Raw genomic sequence first — 23,471 nt, 5'->3', positions numbered from 1 at the left:
GCCGCGCCTGTACCTGTTTATATACACAAAACGATGCTTTTGGCCGCGCAAAATGTAAACAAAGAAACATACGAGTAAGTAAAGCGCTATATCAGTCGAGGCAAACGCTTACGTCATGCGTTCTTCGAGCCCAGACCAATCGCTTGTGCCCAAAATGTTCGTCCGCTTTTGGATCGGATACAATATGACGCCCCTCAAACACTTACGCTAATACCCCCTTTTTTGTGCTGGAAACCAGACAGAATGGGACAGCTGGGAGCAAAAAAGATGATGGGGTATGGGTATGGGTGTGACGATGAAGCAAAAGCATCGCGCGAAGAAAATGCACAATTTGCGTGTATGAAATAGTGGCCATTTTATCTCCTATTTTAAGTGGCTGGTGAGCTTTGAAAGCGTCAGGTGAGCTTTGAAACACCCAGTGTGCTTATAGGCGTAGTGAAGTCCAGCGTTGCGAATTCATTTAATTGTATTGTTTTACTGCGCTTGCTTCGGATACGATGTAAATGAGCCCCATTTCTGTAAATAAAAGAAAACCTTGTACACATGGTTAGTCAAACGTTGGACATCCAATGTACTGCATACGTTGATTAGTCACCATGACAGATATTGTTAATGTATACACAATACAAAGAGCTGCCCCTTTACCTTACTTGCGCAGGAGAGAATTTCGGCATGTCTAGCCCGCGTTTCAGAGAAAGATTGGACAGGGGAAGTGGAGAGGGGGAGGGGAGAGGGTATGTGGAGAGGGGGAGGGGGAGGGTGAGTAGAGAGGGGGAGAGGGTATTTGGAGAGGGGAGGGGAGAGGGGGAGTGGAGAGGAGGTGTGTGGAAAGGGTATGCGCATGCGCAGTAAGGGCGGTCACGCCGCACACCACCACCACCACCACCACCACCGGATTGACCTCCGCCTTAAGATACTTCGCATCTAAAAAATTACCACGTGACTGCCACCTAATGCGCGGTGCTTTTAGCGTCCTCCGATGTAAGTTGAACGAAGTATCAAATACTATTCCGTGCCCAGAGGTCAGTTAAACAGGTAATTGGTGACTGTGACTACGCACGCTTAACAGTACGCACGCTTAAGGTACGCACGCTTAACAGTTTCGTTCAGGTGACTCAAAATTACTGCGCACGCGTGGCGTTTACCGTTTATCGCGTGGCGTTTTTCTTTCAGTGAAGTTCAGTTATTAGACAGCGCTCGTACTGTGTCCGCTCGTCTTGTGTCTCCGTCACGTTCGCGCTGATTTTTACAAGTGTGCATCGTTTCCAACTCGCCCACCTCTCTACGTTACTGCACGTTGTGTCGACATGTGTATGCAATTCCCCGCAGGGGAATTTCATACAGACGTTTGCGCAAGCAGGTGTTCGGTGAGCCGCGTCAAAGCGAAGCCTAGCCAACGGCGGGATTTAACCCCCCTACGACGCCCAGCCGTGCGGGGCTTAGCCGTGGCCGGGGAAAATGGGAACCTAGGGGTTGGGTCGACGCTGGGTTACTGGACATTTAATACCCTTCGGCAGAGGCAAGACACTGGTTTCCCCTGCTTCACGTAGACGGCACCCCTTGGCTGAACAACCCGGGAGAAATAGGCGGACGCCTTTTCCTGCCCGCCTGTACCGTCCAATGAGATGTTAATTGCTTGATTTCTATATCGACTGCCAGGATTAACATCTCCAGTCATCTTGAGATAACTGACGCAACAGAAAAAGTAATTATATTGGTAGTGACGAAACATGGCGTTTACCCTATTTTTGAGCAGTTTCGGGCACATTTATTGTAGGGATGGTTGACAAAAAGTTTTATTCGGTTTACGGTTAGTCATTTATCGATTTGGTCATTAATCGATAATTTGATTTTTATGAAACTTTTCTCATCCATAATTTGATTGATCTATTTTGTTGACAGGTGCTATCAAAAAGGCTGAACCACGGTTTATAGTACATACAGGGCCCTACTTATTTGCTTAATAGGTGGAGCCATGACGAAAAAAAATCACGCCATATCCACGAAGTGACTGACGATTGAGGAGCTGGCTCGCTAATAATCGGGTAAACCGTGAATTCTCCGTAAAATTCCTCTACTGTAATACAAAGACGTCAACGTTGCTATAGTAGCGATTGTGGTCAGGTTGTTGTCGAACCACAAGCTGTCGCAGACCTTGCAGCTGCGGCTGACCACGTGGTCAACGAAATCGCGCTTGACCAGCGCGTCGGCGCCATTAACATCAGGTAGCGACCGCTTTCGGCGCTTGGCCGCTGCATCCCGCACCCGTACCTCTTCGAGGTTTTCTTGCCGCCGTTTCCGCACTACTTCGGCTTCGCTGGTTTGTATCTCGGGGTCCGCACGACGCTGACGTCTCTCTGCGGCCTCGCGAGCTCTCGCCGCAGGGTCTTGGTGGCGAGCCCGCTGCTGCTGCCTCTGCCTTGCGAGCCCTCCGGTCCGCCGCCTTGTCTTCTTCTTTCATGTTATTAGTATCGAAGCGCACAGCCGGAGTGGAGCGAGCGCCGCATGCTACCGTTGACTCTGCTATATGTGATTTTGCCTGCGTTAATCTCATCATCAAGGCGCTCGAAGAACAAGAGGAAGACTTCTCTTTCGCGCGAGCGTGCGCATGCTACACTTGTCTATGATATATGTGGTTTTGCCTGCGTTATTATCATCATCAAGACACGCGAAGAACAAGAGGAAGAAGACTTCGCTTTCGCACGAGCAGCGCCTGTAGCGGTCGCCTCCGGAAGTAAGGATACGCTTACGGCGCGGGACTTTGCCCCAGCTTAAGAACCTGGCGAGCCAGCTCCTAAAGAGACACAGGAATGGAATGGTTTGACAAGTGATGTGATTTGATTCGATTGATTTATAAGCTTAACGTCCCAAAGCGGCTCTGGCTAATACACACGCGGCAATGAACGTCTCCGGATGGTTTCGACCACCTGTATTTCCTTACCATGAACTGATATCGCACACTACACGAGTGTCTAACATTTTGCCACCAACAAAATGCGACCGCCGCAGGCGGGATCGAACAGGCGTCCTTAAGGGTCCTTAAGTGGCCGAGCACCGCAACCGCTGCGCCACCACGGCTGCTAAAATTGTTTTGTTGAACACTAAAAATGGGAACCAGGTGGATAAACAATTCACGTTTTGTTCCCAGACAGCACAAAGGAACCGATCTTGAACATGAAACAGCGCGCTTAGACAGGACAGAAAGTTACAAGAAGCACACAGACACAGCGCTGTGTCTGTGTGCTTCTTGTAACTTTCTGTCCTGCCTAAGCGCGCTGTTTCATGTTCAAGATGTACCAACTGGCCCGCGAACAATCATTGTTACAGTCAGCGCTGTGTCTGTGTGCTTCTTGTAACTTTCTGTCCTGTCTAAGCGCGTTGTTTCATGTTCAAGACGTACCAACTGGCCCGCGAACAATCATTGAATCGATCTTGTACGCTGTTGACCCTAACCTTGAGTGCCAATTAGACCCCCAGCTCCCAAGACGTATAGACACACTCATTTATTCGCCTAAGACTCGGAACCGCTTCACAAAGCAACTTCTTATTTCGGATTCATCGTGCATCATCGTCAACATGTTCGTTCGGCCACGACGACGAGGATGTGCATCATCTGTTGCTCGACTGTCCAAAGCACGACACACATAGACAGCGACTCGAGCAGGAACTTCACACGCTGGACTCTGAGCGAACGTTTTCCTTAGCGAAAATACTATGAGGCCCATGCTGACTAGGATAAACCGTAAGCAATGAAAGTGCTCCAGCGTTTTACAGCGAAAGCTGTTATGAGATCATTTCACCGGCCGTTTTTGGTGCCGTAGTTGTCCGCCGCCGCCGCCGCTGCCGCCGCCGCCGCCGCCGCCGCCGGTGTCCGTAACCAGTATCGCTCGAAATAAGAAAAAAAACTAAATAAGAAAAAAATTCCAGGATGGAACGAGGTTCGAGCCTGGCCCTCTGCGTGGGAGCCCAGTATTCAACCTCTGAGCCATGCCGGTGCTTGAAACTGCTTTGCAAAAAGGTCCTATACAGGCTTCATGTCGGGAAGGAACCACATTAGCATATGCAATATAGCCTGTTAAAAGAGTAGAATAAGCACCAAGCGTCGCACAACGGGAATTCTGTAACCAGGCGTCACACAATGCGAATTGCGCAACGAGTAGGTTGTTGAATGCTCCCAAACCCATTACAAAGAGCTCTGCCATAATTCTTCATCGTCATCACGCACAGCATCAAACAAAGTACGCATAATGCCTTACATGCGTTTTTAGGCAGGTACCACGGCTGTCTGTAGAATGACGAAAAATGGCACAGTGCCTACTGCCCCTACTTCTCAAAATTACAATGATTTATAGCGTAGTGCGTTCCTCGCAAGTGCACTTCGTGGTGCCAAGAAGCCCATAAGGCTCCCATGATCCATTTCCTCAGGGTCTCAATAATGTCAATTCTCGCTCTCTCTCGCCTCTAAGTTTCTCCGGTTAAAGTGTGTTATAAAGCGTGGTGGGACAGTTAAATAACGACCGGGCGTCACAAATATGCATTACGTAACTAGTGGGTCGTTTAAAGCTTCCAAGCCATTACAAAGGGCGCAACCATAATTATTCATTGTCATCAACCGCCGCATCAACAAACTGCACATAATCGCTTACATATATGGTACCTCGCTTCTCCGCAGAACAACAAATAATGTCGTGCTGGGTGCTTCCCAACTTCCCAAAAATTACGCTTTGTTGCGTAGTGGGGTACGTTGCTAATGTACCTGTATTAGTAGCCACTAACGGGCTCTAGAAATGCCGCTCTTCCAGCTTTCGCTGTGACTGTGCTGCGCTTTCCGCGCAGGCCTGGCGATTTTTTAATAAATGACTGGAGGAAAGAAGAGGTTGTAGCAATTCGTAAATTAGGTTACATATAGTCTAATTCTAACTACGGACCCATTTCTCCAAGCACTGCATCATGCAAGATCTTAGAACATGTAATTTGGAAATGCCTGACAGTATATCTTGAAGAAAATTGCATACTAACACCTAACCAGCATGGACTTAGACGCGGGATGTGAACAGTAACACAGTGACGTTGTTCACGACCTCGCGCGGTCGAACACGGTCAAACAGATGTTATGTTCGTAGATTTAGGCATACGTTTCATCCCTGTGTCACAGCTAGTTAATTGGGAACTAGAGGCGATTATTGGCACGGGAAGCCTTTCAGCTTGGATTGGTGATTTTTTTTAACCCAGCGTTCCCGAGTTGTCTTTCTCGAAGAAGCATCCTACGATATTGTTCCCATCTCATCTGATGTCGCACAAGGCTCGGTCTTAGAGACTTTCCTATTTTGAATTTATAGTAATGACATCGTCACTAACACAGAATTCAGCATAATATTTTTTTTCAGATGACTACACTACCTCTAAAGAAAAAAAAAACGTTATGAAGTTCACCTTACCCTACAGACAACTTAACGTGATAAACGCTAGGTTCGAACACTGACAAATGTATATTAACACTAGCAAATCCATGTTAATGAGTGTGACAACAAAGAAGAATACATCAAAATTTACTTACTCACTGAATGGCACTAAACTAATGTTTATGAACACAAGCATCTAGGACTAACTTTCACATGTGACCTGAAGTGGAACAGACACATTGCCAACCTCTCTTTAAAAGCCACCCGTAAGTTGTTCTTCCTTAAACCGTGATTGAAGCCTGCTCCAAGTCATATGAAACTCCTAAGTTATGCAACCTTTCTGCGGCCAAACTGGAATACGCTTACACTGTTTGGTTGCCTCACACAATGACTAAGGTAACTGATCTAGAAAAAGTTCAAAGAAAAGCGTTGCGGTTTACTCATAACATATATAAACTGACAGACTTGTCCACTGATCTTCTAGCATCATCCGGACTGGACACACTGACAGTCGGAGCAAAACAAGCTGGTTTGAAATTGATACATAGACATCTCCAGAAGCGCTTTAACATTGATTCTTCAGTTTACATCACTTTATCTGATTAACGGATATCACAAGATAAACGCAATAAAACACTCGCTGAATACTTTTGCAAGTGTCACACACTTAGATATTCTTTTTACAGCGAAAGCTGTTATGAGATCATTTCACCGGCCGTTTTTGGTGCCGTAGTTGTCCGCCGCCGCCGCCGCCGCCGCCGCCGCTGCCGCCGTCGCCGCTGCCGCCGCCGGTGTCCGTAACCAGTATCGCTCGAAATAAGAAAAAAAAAACTAAATAAGAAAAAAATTCCAGGATGGAACGAGGTTCGAACCTGGGCCCTCTGCGTGGGAGCCCAGTATTCAACCTCTGAGCCATGCCGGTGCTTGAAACTGCTTTGCAAAGAGGTCCTATACAGGCTTCATGTCGGGAAGGAACCACATTAGCATATGCAATATAGCCTGTTAAAAGAGTAGAATAAGCACCAAGCGTCGCACAACGGGAATTCTGTAACCAGGCGTCACACAATGCGAATTGCGCAACGAGTAGGTTGTTGAATGCTCCCAACCCATTACAAGAGCTCTGCCATAATTCTTCATCGTCATCACGCACAGCATCAACAAAGTGCGCATAATGCCTTACATGCGTTTAGCAGGTACCACGGCTGTCTGTAGAATGACGAAAAATGGCACAGTGCCTACTGCCCTACTTCTCAAAAATTACAATGATTTATAGCGTAGTGGGTTCCTCGCAAGTGCACTTCTGTTGGTTGCCAAGGAAGCCCATAAGGCTCCCATGATCCATTTCCTCAGGGTCTCAATAAAGTCAATTCTCGCTCTCTCTCGCTCTACGTTTCTCCGGTTAAAGTGTGTTATAAAGCGTGGTGGGACAGTTAAATAACGACCGGGCGTCACACAACATGCATTACGTAACTAGTGGGTCGTTTTAAGCTTCCAAGCCATTACAAAGGGCGCAACCATAATTATTCATCGTCATCAACCGCCGCATCAACAAACTGCACATAATCGCTTACATATATGGTACCTCGCTTCTCCGCAGAACAACAAATAATGTCGTGCTGGGTGCTTCCCAACTTCCCAAAAATTACGCTTTGTTGCGTAGTGGGTACGTTGCTAATGTACCTGTATTAGTAGCCACTAACGGGCTCTAGAAATGCCGCTTTCCAGCTTTCGCTGTGACTGTGCTGCGCTTTCCGCACAGGCCTGGCGTTTTTTTTTTTTTGAAGACACTAATATTTGCGATCGCTACTGAGTTCTTGAACTTGTAGGACTGTATATATATATTGTTACGGGGAAAAATACAAAATATACAATACTGAGTCAGTATCAAGGCACAGCACAGCTCACAACACAACATCGACTTCTTCACCTCTTTTTTCAGCTCCCTTTTCAGGGTATATCCCACTATGCCCTCTTAGCGTAGGTAAAACCACGCAACACAACCCCCGGCGGCAAAAGCGCCGACCCGGCGCGTCTATGGAACCACAGCAGAAGGTGGGTGGTAACGCTTGAGCCTGGATACGTGGACGACGTCACGGGATAACAGAGGAGAAGAGTTTGTAGGATTAGCCGGGACGATTTCGTATGTAACGTCTGTCACTTGTCGAAGCACGCGGTATGGCCCCGTGTATCGAGAAAGTAGCTTTTCAGAGAGACCGGCACGTCGCGTTGGGGACCAGAGAAGAACGAGGGAACCCGTTGGAAAACGTTCGTCACGATGCCGCTCGTCGTAACGGTCCTTCTGTGTTTCTTGAGAAGCCGTCAATCTGTGGCGGGCAAGCTGACGGGCGTGGTCAGCGCGGGCAATAGCGTCGCGTGCGTATTCCGTGGTCGACTCTGCAGCAGCCGGAAGGAAGGTATCCAATGGCAACGTTGGTTCGCGTCCAAACAAAAGGTAAAACGGTGAGTATCCAGCGGTGTCGTGCCGGGAGGAATTGTACGCGAACGTCACGTAGGGCAGTGCAAGGTCCCAGTCACGATGGTCGGTCGACAGGTATTTCGAAAGCATGTCTGTCAGGGTCCGGTTTAAGCGCTCTGTCAGCCCGTTTGTCTGGGGATGGTAAGAGGTGGTGAGCTTATGCTGGGTAGAACAGGAACGCAGGATATCGTCAATCACTTGAGAAAGGAAAGTACGGCCTCGGTCTGTCAACAGTTGTCGTGGGGCACCGTGCACTAAAATAAGATCCCGAAGTAAAAAATCAGCGACGTCTGTAGCGCAGCTGGTTGGAAGGGCTCGCGTGATTGCATAGCGGGTCGCGTAATCGGTAGCAACGGCAACCCACTTGTTTCCTGAAGTGGATGTTGGAAAGGGACCGAGAAGGTCCAAACCGACTCGGAAGAAGGGCTCCGGTGGGATGTCGATAGGCTGAAGATACCCAGCAGGAAGTCCCGACGGCTTCTTGCGGCGCTGACAAACTTCGCAGGCGTTGACATAACGCCGCACAGAGCGTGCAAGGCCAGGCCAGTAGAAGCGGCGGCGCACACGGTCATACGTGCGAGAAACGCCAAGGTGACCAGCGGTTGGGGCGTCATGAAGCTCGTGGAGGAGTGTGGAACGCATGTGCTTTGGTACGACCGGCAGTAGAGCGGGTCCGGCGAGTGACAAATTACGCCGATATAAGGTGTCATCTTTGAAGGCAAAGATGCGTACAGAGGCGTCGTGCGGGGAGGATCGCAGCCGTTGCATTATTTGACTGATATGCGGATCCCGACGCTGCTCGTCGCCGAGGCGAAGCAGCTGGGAGAGGGAAAATACGCAGTCGATCGAGGCAGTGCTCGTAGAGGGCCGGTCAGCCACAGGGTAGCGGGATAGGCAATCCGCATCTTGGTGCAGTTTTCCACTCTTGTACACGACCGTGTAGGTATACTCCTGCAAACGGAGTGCCCAGCGAGCGAGACGACCTGTGGGATCTTTCAAAGAGGCGAGCCAACAAAGGGCATGATGGTCGGTGAGCACTGTAAACTGTCGGCCGTATAAATAAGGACGAAATTTCGCAACTGCCCATACCAGAGCGAGGCATTCGCGCTCCGTAATTGAATAATTGCGCTCCGAAGTGGACAGCAGCCTGCTAGCATAAGCTATCACGTGATTCTGCCCACGTTGTCGCTGGGCCAACACAGCGCCGATTCCGTAACCACTGGCGTCAGTGCGGACTTCGGTTGGCGCGGCAGGGTCGAAGTGGGCCAGAACAGGGGAAGATGTGAGCAGTGTGACGAGCTTGGAGAAAGCTGCTGCTTGCGAGGGACCCCAGTTAAAGGGCGTGTCTTGTTTGAGCAGGTCCGTGAGAGGTCTAGCAATTTCGGCGAAGTCTTTGACAAACCGCCGAAAGTAGGAGCAGAGTCCCCACAAAGCTGCGAACATCTTTGGCGGTTTTCGGCACAGGGAAGTCCTTCACGGCTCGAATTTTTTCCGGATCAGGTTGTACGCCGGAGGCATCAACAATATGCCCAAGGATCGTAATGCGGCGACGGCCGAACCGGCACTTGGACGAATTAAGCTGAAGTCCGGCGAGACGGAACACTTCAAGAATTGCTGAGAGTCTCTCAAGGTGCGTTTCGAACGTGGGCGAAAACACAATACGTCGTCTAAATAACATAGACACGTAGACCACTTGAAGCCGTGAAGCAGAGAATCCATCATTCGTTCGAATGTGGCTGGGGCATTACATAGGCCGAAAGGCATGACCTTGAACTGGTAAAGGCCGTCGGGTGTTACAAAGGCCGTCTTCTCTCGGTCCACGGGATCCACAGCGATCTGCCAATATCCGGAACGGAGGTCGATGGAAGAGAAGTACGCGGCACCATGCAGACAATCAAGGGCGTCGTCAATTCGAGGTAGAGGGTAGGCGTCTTTCCTTGTGATGTTGTTGAGATGGCGATAGTCCACACAAAAGCGCCACGATCCGTCCTTCTTTTTAACTAACACGACCGGAGACGCCCAGGGACTGGAGGACGGCTCTATAATGTCCTTCGCTAGCATCTTATTTACTTCCTGTTGGATGACGCTCCGCTCAGACGCAGACACTCTGTAGGGGCGGCGGTGAACAGGGTTGGCATCACCTGTGTGTATGCGATGCTGGACAACGGACGTCTGCCCTAGAGGTCGGTCACCGAAATCAAAAATGTCCTGGTAGGACCCGAGAACGCGCTGGAGGGCTTCAACGTGTTCAGGCGGAAGGTCAGCGGCGATCATGTTAAAAATTTGACGGCTGCCACAATTGGTTGTCGGTGGCGTCCGCTGCGTAGAAACAGCGGCATCCAAGGCGAAAGCTTCGACCGGTGAATCTAGTAGCGAACAAAGGTGGGCTACGGAAATGCCTTGTGGGAGCACTTGATTTGCGAAGCCGAAATTTACCACCGGTAGCCAGGTTCTGTTGGCCTTGATGCTGAGAACCGTATAGGGAACAGCAACACAATGCGTCAGCAGCAAGTCGGGAAGAGGCGCAGCGTAGTAGTCACCGTCTGGCACAACCGGTGAGCACAACATATCGACGTACGTAACAGATTGTTGGGGCAGATGAATAAAGTCGCTGCAATGTAATCGGCACGAAGGTTGGGACGGGGGGTCACTGAGTTGCGGCAGTTCAAGGCGCAGCACACCGGCGGAGCAATCAATAAGCGCAGAGTTGGTTGCCAGAAAATCCAGCCCAAGTATGAGGTCGTGGGGACATGTGGCAAGGACAGTAAAAAGGACGACCACCTGATAACCGGCAACGGCAAGCTGAGCTGTACACATCCCAACGACAGGAACGGTGCCGCCATCCGCGACTTGTACCACATTGGTCAAGGGTGGCGTCAGAATCTTCTTCATGCGACGACGAAAATCCGCACTCATGACAGAGACGTGAGCGCCTGTGTCGATCAAAGCTTGAACAGGAGTGCCATCAACATGTACTTCAAGTGTGTTCTGGTGTAGACGTAAGGGCAACAGAGGATTTTTGGTTAACGTCGACAGGGCAGCTTCACCTCCAGAAGCTGCGCAGCCTAGTTTTCCGGAGACATGCGGCGGCTAAATGACGGCGAGGGCGAGCGGCGGCGCGTTGGTGAGCGAGAGGAACGGCTTGGAGGCGGCGACGATGGGAAGGTGCGGCCATAGTCCTCAGGGGCGGCGAATGCTGAAGACTCAGTGCGGTTCGGATAACGGCGATTCATTGTGCGGAAGGGGCCGTTGTAAGCGGGATACTGGCTAGGAGGAGTAGAGGGCCACTGACTGCGACAGTAACGAGCAACGTGGCCTGCACGCCCACAGCGGAAGCCGATCGGCTTATCATCTGCGGTTCGCCATTCAGAAGGGTTTCTGGAACGAACAGGGTACTGACGGCGGCGTGTTGTCTCAGAGGCTACGGAGGTGTCAGTATTGTTCATGGCACATACAGTGGAACACAGACCCAGATTGGCGAATTCCTGGCGGACAACGGCCTGGATCAGGGCGACAGCCGGGGCCGGTGTCTCGGACAACGTCGGTTTATGGGCAGCCGGGCACACAGCCTCGAGTTCGCGTCGGACGATGCGTGTCACATCGTCAGTTGTGGACGGCTGAAAAGGGATTCCTTCGCAAGACGATGTTGCAGCGGTGTTGGGGAGACGATGGAACTGGTGCGGAATGCGCCGACTATTCGCTTGTTCCAGGCGGCGACACTCCTTAATTACGGCGTCGATGGTCGTGACGTTGGTAAAAACGAGCAGATTGAACGCATCGTCTGCGATACCCTTCAAAATGTGTGAAATCTTGTCAGCCTCGGGCATGTTGTGGTCAACCTTTTGACACAAGGATAACACTTCTTGAATATAGGTCAAATAGGGCTCGGTTGACGTTTGAGTACGTACGGCCAATTCTTTCCGTGCAGCAAGCTGTTGACCAAATGGGTTGCCGAAAAGGTCGCGGAGCTGTTGTTTAAACATGTCCCAGCTTGTGACTTCGTGCTCGTGGGTCTCAAACCAGACGCGAGGGGTTTTGTCGAGGTAGAAGATGACATTTGCCAGCATAACGGTTGGATCCCAGCCATATTGCTTGCTGATGCGCTCGTACATGCTGAGCCCCTTGTCCACATCGATGTTGTTCTCCCCGGTAAAGGTCCCGGGGTCACGGGGTTGCGTTAAAGCGACGTACTGGGTTGTTGTCGGAGATGTTGCCGACGTAGCTGGCGAAGGCGTGTCTTCACCCGGAGCCATGGTTGCAGACTTAAGGAGGCGTCCACTGCGGAGCTCCGTCGTCAAAAAAAAAGTACTCCGCAGCTCCACCAAAAATGTTACGGGGAAAAATACAATACTGAGTCAGCATCAAGGCACAGCACAGCTCACAACACAACGCCGACTTCTTCACCTCTTTTTTCAGCTCCCTTTTCAGGGTATATCCCACCATGCCCTCTTAGCGTAGGTAAAACCACGCAACAATATATATATATATATATATATATATATATATATATATATATATATATATATATATAAAGCCCGCGAAATACAAAAAGAACCACGTGACTAGCGCGTTCGCGCGCCTCGAGAATGCTGCCCTCAGCCGTGGTTCGAGCGAACAAAATCAGCTGCGGCCGCGACTCGCCGGCTCCGTTGCAGCGATAGGCTAATAAGTCGACGGTGGTTTTTTTGGCTCGCGTCAGTCACTTGGCGCGCGTGACGGTGCAAGTTGTAGCGAGCGCGGACCAAGAAACCACCGTCAACTTATCGGCCTTCCGCCGCAACGGAGCCGCCGAATCGCGGCCGCAGCTGATTTCGTTCGCTCAAACCATGACTGAGGGCAGCATTCTCGCGGCGGGCGAATGCGCTAGTCACGTGGTTCTTTTTGTATTTCGCGGGCTTTCTTTGCAGCTTGTAAAAAATGGTATACGTGAAACTTTCTTTATCGCAAATAATGGAATTGGGGCTTCTGAAGACGCTCTCGAACTTCGCAAGACGCATTTCTTGCCTACAGTGAATATTTAGCAATTTAATTAAATAATCCTAATTAACAAATTAGTTAATTACCAAACAAAAAATGTATGTAGTGCGCAAGGTGACTGTCAGTAATTTGCAAGTGATTTCACTCGCCTGCTGCTAATATTGTATTTTTAAACCCTTGGCTAAAGATAGCTGGGACACCCTGTATATATATATATATATATATATATATATATATATATATATATATATATATATATGTATATATGTATATATATATATATATATATATATATATATATATATATATATATATATATATATATATATATTTGCTATCCTAACAACCATGTGGAAAGGGGTAGCCGTCACCAAGCAATGGTGACAACTCCTTCATTTATTTTCTATTTCAATAAAAAAACTAAAAATGGGTGCGAATGGCTAGTGAATTGATAAACAACATACGGTATAAAACTAAGCAATACAGTAATCCAGGAAATGACGGACGCATCAAGTGGCGATCATCGAACAAGGAGTGTTCCTTTCATGTAGCCTGTACAAGACGGTCCTCACTGATCGCATATGTTCAGCTTTAGCGTAAAGTAACGGCGCAAGATGACAGAAAAGAGCAGCCACAGCATGCATTAAGGGGCTCGCGTGCCTTTCGTGATCCTGTGTCGTGTCGCTACGGTAAACCCCAAGATGTGCAATACCAACTAGCCCGCCACTCTGTTTTCTTCAGCGGGTTGACTCAAACACAGAAGGCCGAAACAAAACGTAGAAAAGCAAGAAATATTTAGAGCATGGAAACCCTAATAAAGTTGCCCGTTTCGGTTTTCAGAACCACATGATCTTTTTTTATGGTCAAGGGAACAAAAAATGGCTGAGATGTTTGATTCGGCAACGCCGCGCTTGAATACGAGCACTGTTGTTGGGTGACAACCAATATCCCTAGCCCTTAGATCTAGCTTTCTTGCCCTTTTGTCGACACGTGCCTTGCCAAGGTAGGATCGTGTCCTATGAAAAGTGAGCGTGGCAGCGAACGAGCCATATACTTGAATGACCGCACAATTAGCACGGGAGAACTGTCGCTGTGATGCAGCAGATGCTCCTGCGATGGACAACTCCCTGGAAATGCATATAGTTGTGCGCAGAGAAGGGGAGGAAACAGGGGCGCCAGTTCTTCTTTCAGCTTCTTTTCTTCTTTCGCAAGCAGCACACATAAGCTCATATATTGTAGCTGAAAGAACATAAGTTCAAGTAAGCAAAGTGTAGTGCTAAGTGAAAATGATCTAAGTGAAGCAAGCTGATAGCTGAATAAGCCGAGTTCAAATACCTAAAAACCCCTCAAACGTGAGGCGTATATCTATAGACTAACCGTCCCGTTGCAAGAATTCCCAAAATATTTCACACTGAAATTCGTGATTGCCTCACTGAAATCACGAAAAGCAGAAATGTTTGAAGATGTCCTACTTGCACGGAATGCTATAGACAAGTGGCGATGTCAAATACCCCACAAGACTGACGGATATGACGTTGTGTGTGTGCTTTTGCCTCTCCCACTTTCGTGCTCTATTTCTTTACTCTTGAAACTTTAAATCTCTCCCATCTTTTTTGCCCAATGTTGCTTGGCATACCGGTTATTCTCAACCGGTTAGCATCCATGCCTTCCCTCCCTCCCTCCTGTTCGCTCCGACGCAGTCTCGAAAACCGAAAGACCATGCGCTTTGCATTATGTTCTTGATTACGTGGGATAAAAACAACATGCAGAAATTGTACTGCAAGCAGGTGCCTTCACATGCAATTCTTTTACTGCATGTACAACTGCGTTAGATATCAACTAAGGACTCTGAAGCAACATATTTTGCAGTTTGTTTGGACGGTAGCTAGCGTATGTAATGCGGTTCTATACGAAGGCTTTACTGCTAAAGACCACATTCTTTTATAATTTTGGGCGTATTGCGCCGATGTGTCGTTTTGATCTCGAAAAGATGGTCGGGTAATCTCGCCTGAAGAACAACAATATCTCGTTTGAACTCCAGGATTTCTCGTTTTAGGTGTCCGTACTGTCAAGTGTGAGTGCCCAGGTAAAGGTGTCGGCATTTTGCTCAATATCACTTGAAGAACGCCGACAACAAAAGCTAAAAAGCATTTCGTATTTGAAGATAGTCCTCTTATACTCTTTCAGCTAGCATAGAATAGAAAGGCGAAGCTAACGTAACTATCTGACATATTGCCATCTGCTACAAAGTTTGGAACCGTAGATGTAGACATCACAAAGTTATCAACACTTGGAAAACTTGGAAACGTCACGGAGCAGGCGCAGCAAGCTTCAGTGACTAGCTTTGTTGAGATTACATGCATAGAAATTTGTACGCACTTCCTGATTACGCGGAAGGAAAGGTCGCTAAGGTATTGGTTGACTACTTTTACCTTTAGGTTGCGTATGCATTCGCACTTCCTTTTTAATTTATTACGGCAATGAGAAGAGGATCCTCGACTGGCCACAAAGTGCATTGAATGAAAATGTCAGGTATTATCCCTCAACTCGGTACTGCAGGAAATTACCAAAACAATAATTGAAAAGGAATATCCTCTTTTTTGAAGATGTTAATAGGACACTAACTTACTAAGCATAACATATATCATGTTACTCTAAAAAGTGTAAAGTGAGATCATTGCTGCTATACAAAGATTATAACTAACAGAGTAAAGATCAGGAGCGCGAGAAATGTAATGTTTAGCCTCAACGACTACTTTAGGCACACATGCGTACAAATAATGATACACAACGCGCTTAACTTACAACGTAAGTGTTTAACAAACGAAAATTGTCGCTGAACACCGGATCAATTTCGCCGCTTTTGTAAGGCTCCTCCGTCGGCGTTGATTTTACTGCGCCTTCGTTGGTAAAGTCCATCCCCAAAAGGAAAGATCCAACCGTTCTTTTGAGGATGAAGCTGATAAGTTTGTCCTTATACGAGGAATTCGATTTGAAGGATATCTTTAAGTCTGGAGGACCAAATTTCGCTTCGATTCTGAAAAAAAAAGAGTGGAACAGCTGTGCGTGTAGATGATGATGAATTAACTTTATTGATTGCCCTGCGAATTGGTGGGATGGGCCTGGATCCCGCCTAAGCATATGTTTATTCAATACTAACAAAAACTAAGGCTGTAGCTGCAGTGCTTTGCTTTATTTTCGTTTGGTTAGCTCGGTGCGTTAATGAGGTAACATCAATGTTGAATGCTGAACACACTGCACGAACAATTGCCATTTTATCACGCCTAAAGCATAGTTCTATGCCGCGGCTTGGACAGGATAGCTAATGACTAACCCCTAGTAAGAAAGGCACGAATATCGAATACAGCGAAATATCGAGGAGTTACGTATTTCCATGTAAATCTGTATTGATTAGGTTCTTTGACCATCCTCGATATAAGGCTCGTTCATGCAACTTAGTGCTGAATTGCAGTGAGTAAGGACGGAGATATAAAACAACCGACAAGGCAAACGAGCCTTAACTTCCAGCAAAAAGCTAAAGAAACGGCTTGTTGTTGGATGTTACCGTTTGTCTATGCACGTCTTCTTTCTGGCCCTCTGTATTTACACGCTGCAATTCACGGACAGGTAACCGACGCTAGAAGAAATGCTGTGAACTTCAGGCACACAGATATGTAACACAGCTGATGCAGTGTCTCCTAAAACAGCTGGCGGAAGCAAACACGGAAGCGTATTTTGTTCCTTAAAGGCAAGCTGCCAGAATCATCCTGGCTTTATTGTACTTGACGCCCTGAATAAAAAAAATATGTGTAATGGTTACAGCGAGTGTTGGAGAAGTTGCGCACACGCGGAGCTCTACAACGGTTTGTGGAGATCGGTCTGCTTCGCAGTAAAGGAGACCTAACCACCGAAATTTTCCTTATTGTATATCATTCAACTGAAACAGCAATGAAACAAACACTTGCAAGCCGCACATAATACAAGTAATACAATGTTACTTCTACCCATACCCTTAAACTATAAAGGTAACACCCGGCGTAGTAGCATTATTGACGGCTGATTCGTTGCGCTCCCACACACAAGCACACAGGTTACATTACTGGCCACGGCAAACGTATTTCAATGCGGGCAAAAATACAGCAACACCTGTGCTCTTTCACTGAGGTGCTCATTAACGAGCCCCTGTTCGGCGAAATTAAATACGGAGTCCTCAACATCGATGTTCCTCGTAATGACATCGCGGTTTTTGCACGTCAAGTTCAACAATCTTTAAAACAAGGCAACGCGTATATCCTGCTTACACATCCGTGTCCTCGAACCGGAGGACTTGACCCTGAAACTGGACACTTGTGCCGACCTGGAGTTTCGTACCCGCAAACCAGAACGACGGCCCCTGCGTGAAGACAGTGGTATTGACAACTTGCATATACTGTCGACTACTTCCTTCTTGCGCTCTTTTGGCTCGGGTGGCTTCGCAGGAAAGAAGTTGCGTTGTCGAGCAACATTTTAGACGGACAACAGCAGGCATCTGGAGTGCTGCTTTGTAGCAGAAATTTATCAGAGCGCAGGAAAATGACGCCGGAACCTCACGACTTACCTCATAACTGGCAGAGGCAAAACAGCTCGAAATAAAAGAAACAAAGGACGAGTAGACACGACACGAGCGCTGACTTTCAACTGAAAAGTTTATTGAAGAAACACCATAATATTATCTAACTGCGCATGCTCCTACAAAGAAAGAAACTCATGACGACACTCCTGGCTAGATACAAGGTAAGTAATCTTAACACTGTTCACGATTACAATAATCTAAAAAGGAAATTTCCTTTTCCTGGAGGGCTATTGAATGCTGACTGACACAGTTACGCCCTGCGTTCTCTATTTTGTGGGCCTCGAAGATTTCGCGTGCCAGCCGGTCGTGGTGGTGGAAAATAATCTTCGTTGTAGGAAATTCCGCAGTGCACCCTCAGTCTCGGCAGTGCATTGCCAAGTGCGTCGAGCAAACATTACCTCTCAGGGGATTTTGATGCTCACTCAGTCGCAAGTTTACGCATCGCCCCGATTGCCCAATGTAAACACTTCCCCTTTACCCCCGTGAGGAGTAGCAGGCTAGAAACCCGCTTTCCAGGCCGACCTCTCCTCCTCCTTGTCATTAAAACATCTTCTTCTTCCACACGTGAGGGGTATGCTGTACACAATGCCAATGGTACATGGCATAAAAATATTCGTGTGCTTAAGGCAACACGAATTCTTCACCACTGGGTCCTTTTCCGCACGTTTCTTCACCGCTGCGCAGACATTGCCAACTTTATTCTTGCCTGCGAACTAGTGATGCAGAACTATCAGTAAGTTGACTATCGATAGCATCGATAGTTTTTTTTTTAAACTGTCGATAGTGTAAACAAACTATTTATATTTTAGAATAGCAGAGAGCTGAGCTAGTTGGTAAGTGTATTCATTCTAAAGAGACAGGGCGTGCAAACACGGACGCAAGAAACGTTGGACAGACGGGCCGCTGCATTAACCAGAGGTTATTAGAACATAAAGATCACTAACCAGAGGCTCACCTTCTAATCTATCGTTACATTGCCGAGATCATAAGTGCACGCCAAAATTCGATGAATGCGCAGTTTTGTACCGACATAGGAATGAAGAAACGCGTCTGATGATTGAGGCATGGCATATCGAGAATAGTGCTAGCGCATGCGTGAGCCAACCGTCGATTAACTTTCATAAAGATGAAATCAAATGCCTTAACAGTTATCTTTCGCGTAGGCCCCCACGCGTGCCGGATTGATAGGTTCGCCTATTGCATGGACATGCGCAGATAAGTTTTCGTGCCTTCTTTCTTTTCCGCCGTTGTGCATCTATTCAGTTGTTAGTTGGCGTTTGGGGTGTCCTGACCTCTTTCTTGTGTCCGTGTTTACACGCCCTGTCTTTTTAGAATGAAACTATTTGTTGTACTACTATCGACAAACTATCGATAGTTCAGTGGGTGGTACCATCGATAATATTACTAGCAATATCACTGCCACGCGTGTTTGTTGCTTTGTTTTGATGTATTCGGGTTTCACCCACAAAGACTGTTCGCAGGTTTGATGCAGACCGCCCCGCATTGTTTGAGAAGCTGCGGGATTGTTTGAGATCATTTTGTTAAAATTGCGCGCCGGACGCGAACAACCAAGTTTATTCGAGAGCTTACGCGAGCACCAGCTATAACGCTGGAAGGTTCGATGACTGATGTATAAAAGACGAAGCGTTCCACCAATTATCAAATTACTCGACGGCCGCCGACTGTTCTCGCCGCTATCAGTGCGTAGCTTGTATCGCTTGTATTTTGAGTTCTGATTTTCTGGGCACAAGTTAGCCCAATTAAAGAGCTTCGTATTTTCCAGTCTTCCTCCAGCATTCTTCACCCTCACAACCACGTGACAAACTGTCCATAGTGGTGGGAATAATGATGCTGTTGCTGGCTGGTCATATTGCCAAAATATTTGTGATAGCTTGCTATCAGCTTCGCTTAATTTATGAGCAATTTTTGGCTAGAGAATTAAATTATTTCCGCAGTGAAAATGGCGTAATATGTCCATCAATAAATTCATATTCAAAAGCAACCAGTTACAGGTTACAATTAACGAACGTAGTTCTTGATAACTATTTATTTTCAAATCATAAAATGCAATACGAGTTTGAAGCCGCGCAATTCCACTGCACGTAACGGCTTCCTTTCCGCTACAGATGAACAGCTTGACTTTTTGATCATGTGTCAGCAAAGCATTCTGTTGAAGAACACAAGCATGTCAACTCTCTTGCCCTTCAGCCTGCTCCTCCGGCTCCACTATGTACCACGCGCACGGGGAACCAAATTTGTGCGCTGTTGATTTTATACTATCGATAGCACCTACTATCGCTAGCACTATTGATAGCATTTTTTACCATCGATAGTTCGATAGTGACTCGGCTATCGATAGTATTTTTTACCATCGATAGTTCGATAGTGACTCGGCTATCGATAGTATTTTTTACCATCGATAGTTCGATAGTGACTCGGCTATCGATAGTATCGATAGTACCATCGATAGTTCTGCATCACTACTGCGAACACCTCCTCAATGCCATGACGCGATTCCACCTACTTTAACCTGTGCGAGAGTTGGTGAACTCATGGTAAAACGGCAAATTTTTCTTTTCCTTTTCTTTCCCTTGTGCCGTGTCTTTACCTTTCAAGTTATACTTCACCTCTCGCATAAGCTACTCGCAAACCAGCAAAACCACCCCGTCCGGATAACTGGCTTCCTTTAGCCTCAATGTTTGTGAACGAACACTCCCTAACATCCTATGGTCACACGACTCTGTTATTGCAGTCCTTAGGGCTGCAAAGGCGATATCGTTTTTTGCAATTTTAGAATGGGAGGAAGCAAAGGAAAGCAGGGACGTTGAACTACGAGGGTGGTATTCGCAACATACTTGCTTATCAGAGGATGTCAAAAACGTAAGGACTGCATGTAGCACTCCTTGCGACGGCATTTCACATGTGAATTTTAACCCGAGAGCTTTCTCCCTAAAGATTTTCAGAATAATTGCATTGTTCGTGAAGTTGCTCCTATCTACGAAAATGATGTAGTCGTCGACATACCTATGAACTCTGCTCGCGAGCCCATTCAGGTCATCTTCAATCACCCTGCCGACTTTGCCCAAGAAGATATTGCTAAAAACCAGCGCCACTTTTGATCCGTTGCACACCCCTCACTTCTGTACGGATACATCCCCTTTCCACCCTATGAAAGTGGACTTAAGGTAGAACGCTAGAAGTTCAAGGAAACCTTCCACTGAAGTACCACATTGGTTTCTAAAACATTGCTCATTATTATCATTCAATATACACTCGTTCACACTTTCTAGTAACTGATCTTGAGGCAAAGAGTAAAACAAGTCTTGCACATCCACACTGAAGGCTGAACAACTGTCCTGGTGATGATTAACGAGACTTTCCACCAAAGTCTTAGAATTCGGTACTAGAAACGGGTCCGTTATGGTAAGACATTCGAACTTTCTTTGCACCTAACTTGATACAACTTGAAGCTAGGTTTCTCGCTGAGAAACTATGGCTCGGAATCGCATCTCCAACTTTGTGTGTTTTGACTGTGTAGAATATGTCCAGCAGAAGCCCTGCGTCACCGGCGACTGCTTTCAGGTTCAGAGCATTCAGTAGTTCAAGGGCACTCTGGTTAATCTTGACTGACTTTTCTTATACTGGAACTGGAATGGATAAACAAGATGTGCAGTCGCAAAACATTTTGTTCCAGTAAAGGGTGGTTTTACTGGCTTCCGAGAAGCTTACGCGAGAGGTGAAGTGTAACTTGAAAAGGTTAAAGACAAGGCACAAGCGAAAGAAAATGAAAATAAAAAAACGCCAGGCCTGCGCTGAAACCGCAGCACAGTCACAGCGAAAGCTGGAACAGCGGCGTTTCTAAAGCACCGTTGTAAGCTCTCTTGGGGCTACTTATACAAGTACACTAGCAAGGTATCCACTACGCCATAAATCACAATTTTTGTGAAGTTCGGAAGCACCTACTAAGCAGGGGCGTAGCCAGGGGGGGGGGGTTCAAACCCCCCGCGAAATTTTTCAGTTTTGCTTGCATATATATACATGCGCACATACAAACGCACGCACGAACATACATAGCGTATGTTGAACCCCCCCCCCCCCCCCCCCCCCGAAAAAAATTTCTGGCTACGCCCCTGCTACTAAGCCATTATCCGTCATTCTGCGGAGAAGCGAGGCACCAGCTACACGTCTGTAAGCATTATGTGCACTTTGTTGACGCGACGACTGATGACGATGAAGAATGATGGCTCAACCCTTTGTAATGGGTTGGAAGCTTTAAACGGCCCACCAGTTATGTAATTTGCATTAGGTGACGCCCGGTCGCTATGTCCCTCTCCCACCATGCTGTATAACATACGTTGACGTGGGAGAGAGAGGTGGGGGAGGGGGGCGAAGAACTTTACTGAGACCCCGAGGAAATGGATCATGCGCTTATGGGCTTCCTTGGCAACTAATACAAGTGCACTTGTGAGGAGCCCACTATGCTATAAATCATTGTAATTTTTTAGAAGTAGGAAAGCAGGCATTATGCCATTTTTCGTCATTCTACGCAGAGCTGTGGTACCTGCTAAACGCATGTAAGGCATTATGCGCACTTTGTTGATGCTGTGCCTGATGACAATGAAGAATTATGGCGGAGCCCTCTGTAATGGGTTGGAAGCATTCAACAACCTTCTCGTTGCGCAATTCTCATTGTGTGACGCCTGATTACAGAATTCGCTTTGTGCGAAGCTTGGTGTTTATTTTACTCTTCTACCACGCTATATTGCACATGTTAATGTCGTTCCTTCCCGACATGAAGCCTGTAGAGGACCTTTTTGCGAAGCAGTTTCAAGCACCGGCATGGCTCTGAGGTTGAATAATGGGCTCCCACGCAGATGGCCCAAGGTCGAACCTCGTTCCATCCTGGAATGTTTTTCTTATTTCGTTTTTTTTTCTTATTTCGAGCGATAGTGGTTACGGACACCGGCGGCGGCGGCGGCGGACAACTACGGCGCCAAAAACGGCCGGTGAAATGATCTCATATAAGCTTTCGCTGTAAAAATTTGCCGTTTTACCATACACTGCAAACGGGTTTGAGCCTTTTAGGGAGTTTCGGGCTCGACGCCTAACGTGCATCCAAAAGGTACTACGCAAAACCCCCTTCAAAACGAGGTTCAAAGGGAGGTCTTATTTACATCCTTTTAAGGGAGTGATTAGACGGAACTAAGGAGGTAAATTTGTGTTTTTATTGAACTTATTTTGAGGGCTTGAACTGAGCGCATTGGAAGTTTTTCTGGTTTTTTTTAGAGCTTTTAAAGCCTCCTTTTGGGAGGTAAAGTTGGTGTTTTTATGTAAGCCATTTTGGGGGCTTGAACAGAGCGCATTGAGAGTTTTTCTGCTTCTTTTGAGAGCTGTTAAAGCCTCCTTTTATACGAGGCCCTAGAGCGGTCGCGAAATGAAAAAAAACATGGCTGATCCCTCCGTCATAGGAATCGGTATAACACGAAAGTTAAACGTGTCTTCACAGAAGTAGTGCTTATTGTGTAGTGATATATGAGAGCTTGTACAATGTCTATTCGTGTTTGGCAGCTATAGCACCGTTTGACGTGGATGCACCCATGTTGACAGCATGTCTCTATCGCGACGACTAACGCCCATGATCATTACTAAACCGTTGTGGTAGCTGACGATGTGATATTTGGACACAGCGAATCGTGAATCCCGCGTAAAGATGATATCAACAAGCTCATAATCAACACTGGTACCCGGTATGCGCTTCTTCAAAGCGTCGTCAATTAAGGAGAGAAACGGCACGGTGTGCGCTTTCTAGTAACGGGTAGCCGACGCCTGTGCTCAGGCATACATAACACACACTGCGCTTCAGCAACACGGGAGGTAGAGGTTCGTAGCCTGAGCCGCAAACGCGTGCGTCCCGCTGGCCTCTGTCTCGCAGGCGCTGCTCTCGCTCACCAAGGCACGACATTCGCCCGTCGAAATCGCGTCCTTTCTGCAACGCATATGCACG

At 47.3% G+C, this 23,471-nt stretch overlaps 1 long non-coding RNA gene across 1 annotated transcript; it reads right to left on the bottom strand.

Moving 5' to 3' along the window:
- Window positions 1-342: 342 nt before the first annotated feature.
- Window positions 343-17,251, bottom strand: LOC119374058 (uncharacterized). The gene is made up of 3 exons (XR_005180078.2): window positions 17,157-17,251; window positions 15,661-15,892; window positions 343-516 (listed from the first exon to the last, which is right to left on the bottom strand). It is a non-coding gene; the product is annotated as an uncharacterized LOC119374058 (long non-coding RNA).
- Between the last annotated feature and the right edge of the window lie 6,220 nt (window positions 17,252-23,471).

The sequence above is a fragment of the Rhipicephalus sanguineus genome, chromosome 11 (assembly GCF_013339695.2).
Source record: "Rhipicephalus sanguineus isolate Rsan-2018 chromosome 11, BIME_Rsan_1.4, whole genome shotgun sequence".
NCBI lineage: Eukaryota > Metazoa > Arthropoda > Arachnida > Ixodida > Ixodidae > Rhipicephalus > Rhipicephalus sanguineus.
Note: the sequence above shows the minus strand (reverse complement) of the source record. Positions and strands in the feature narration are given on the sequence as shown.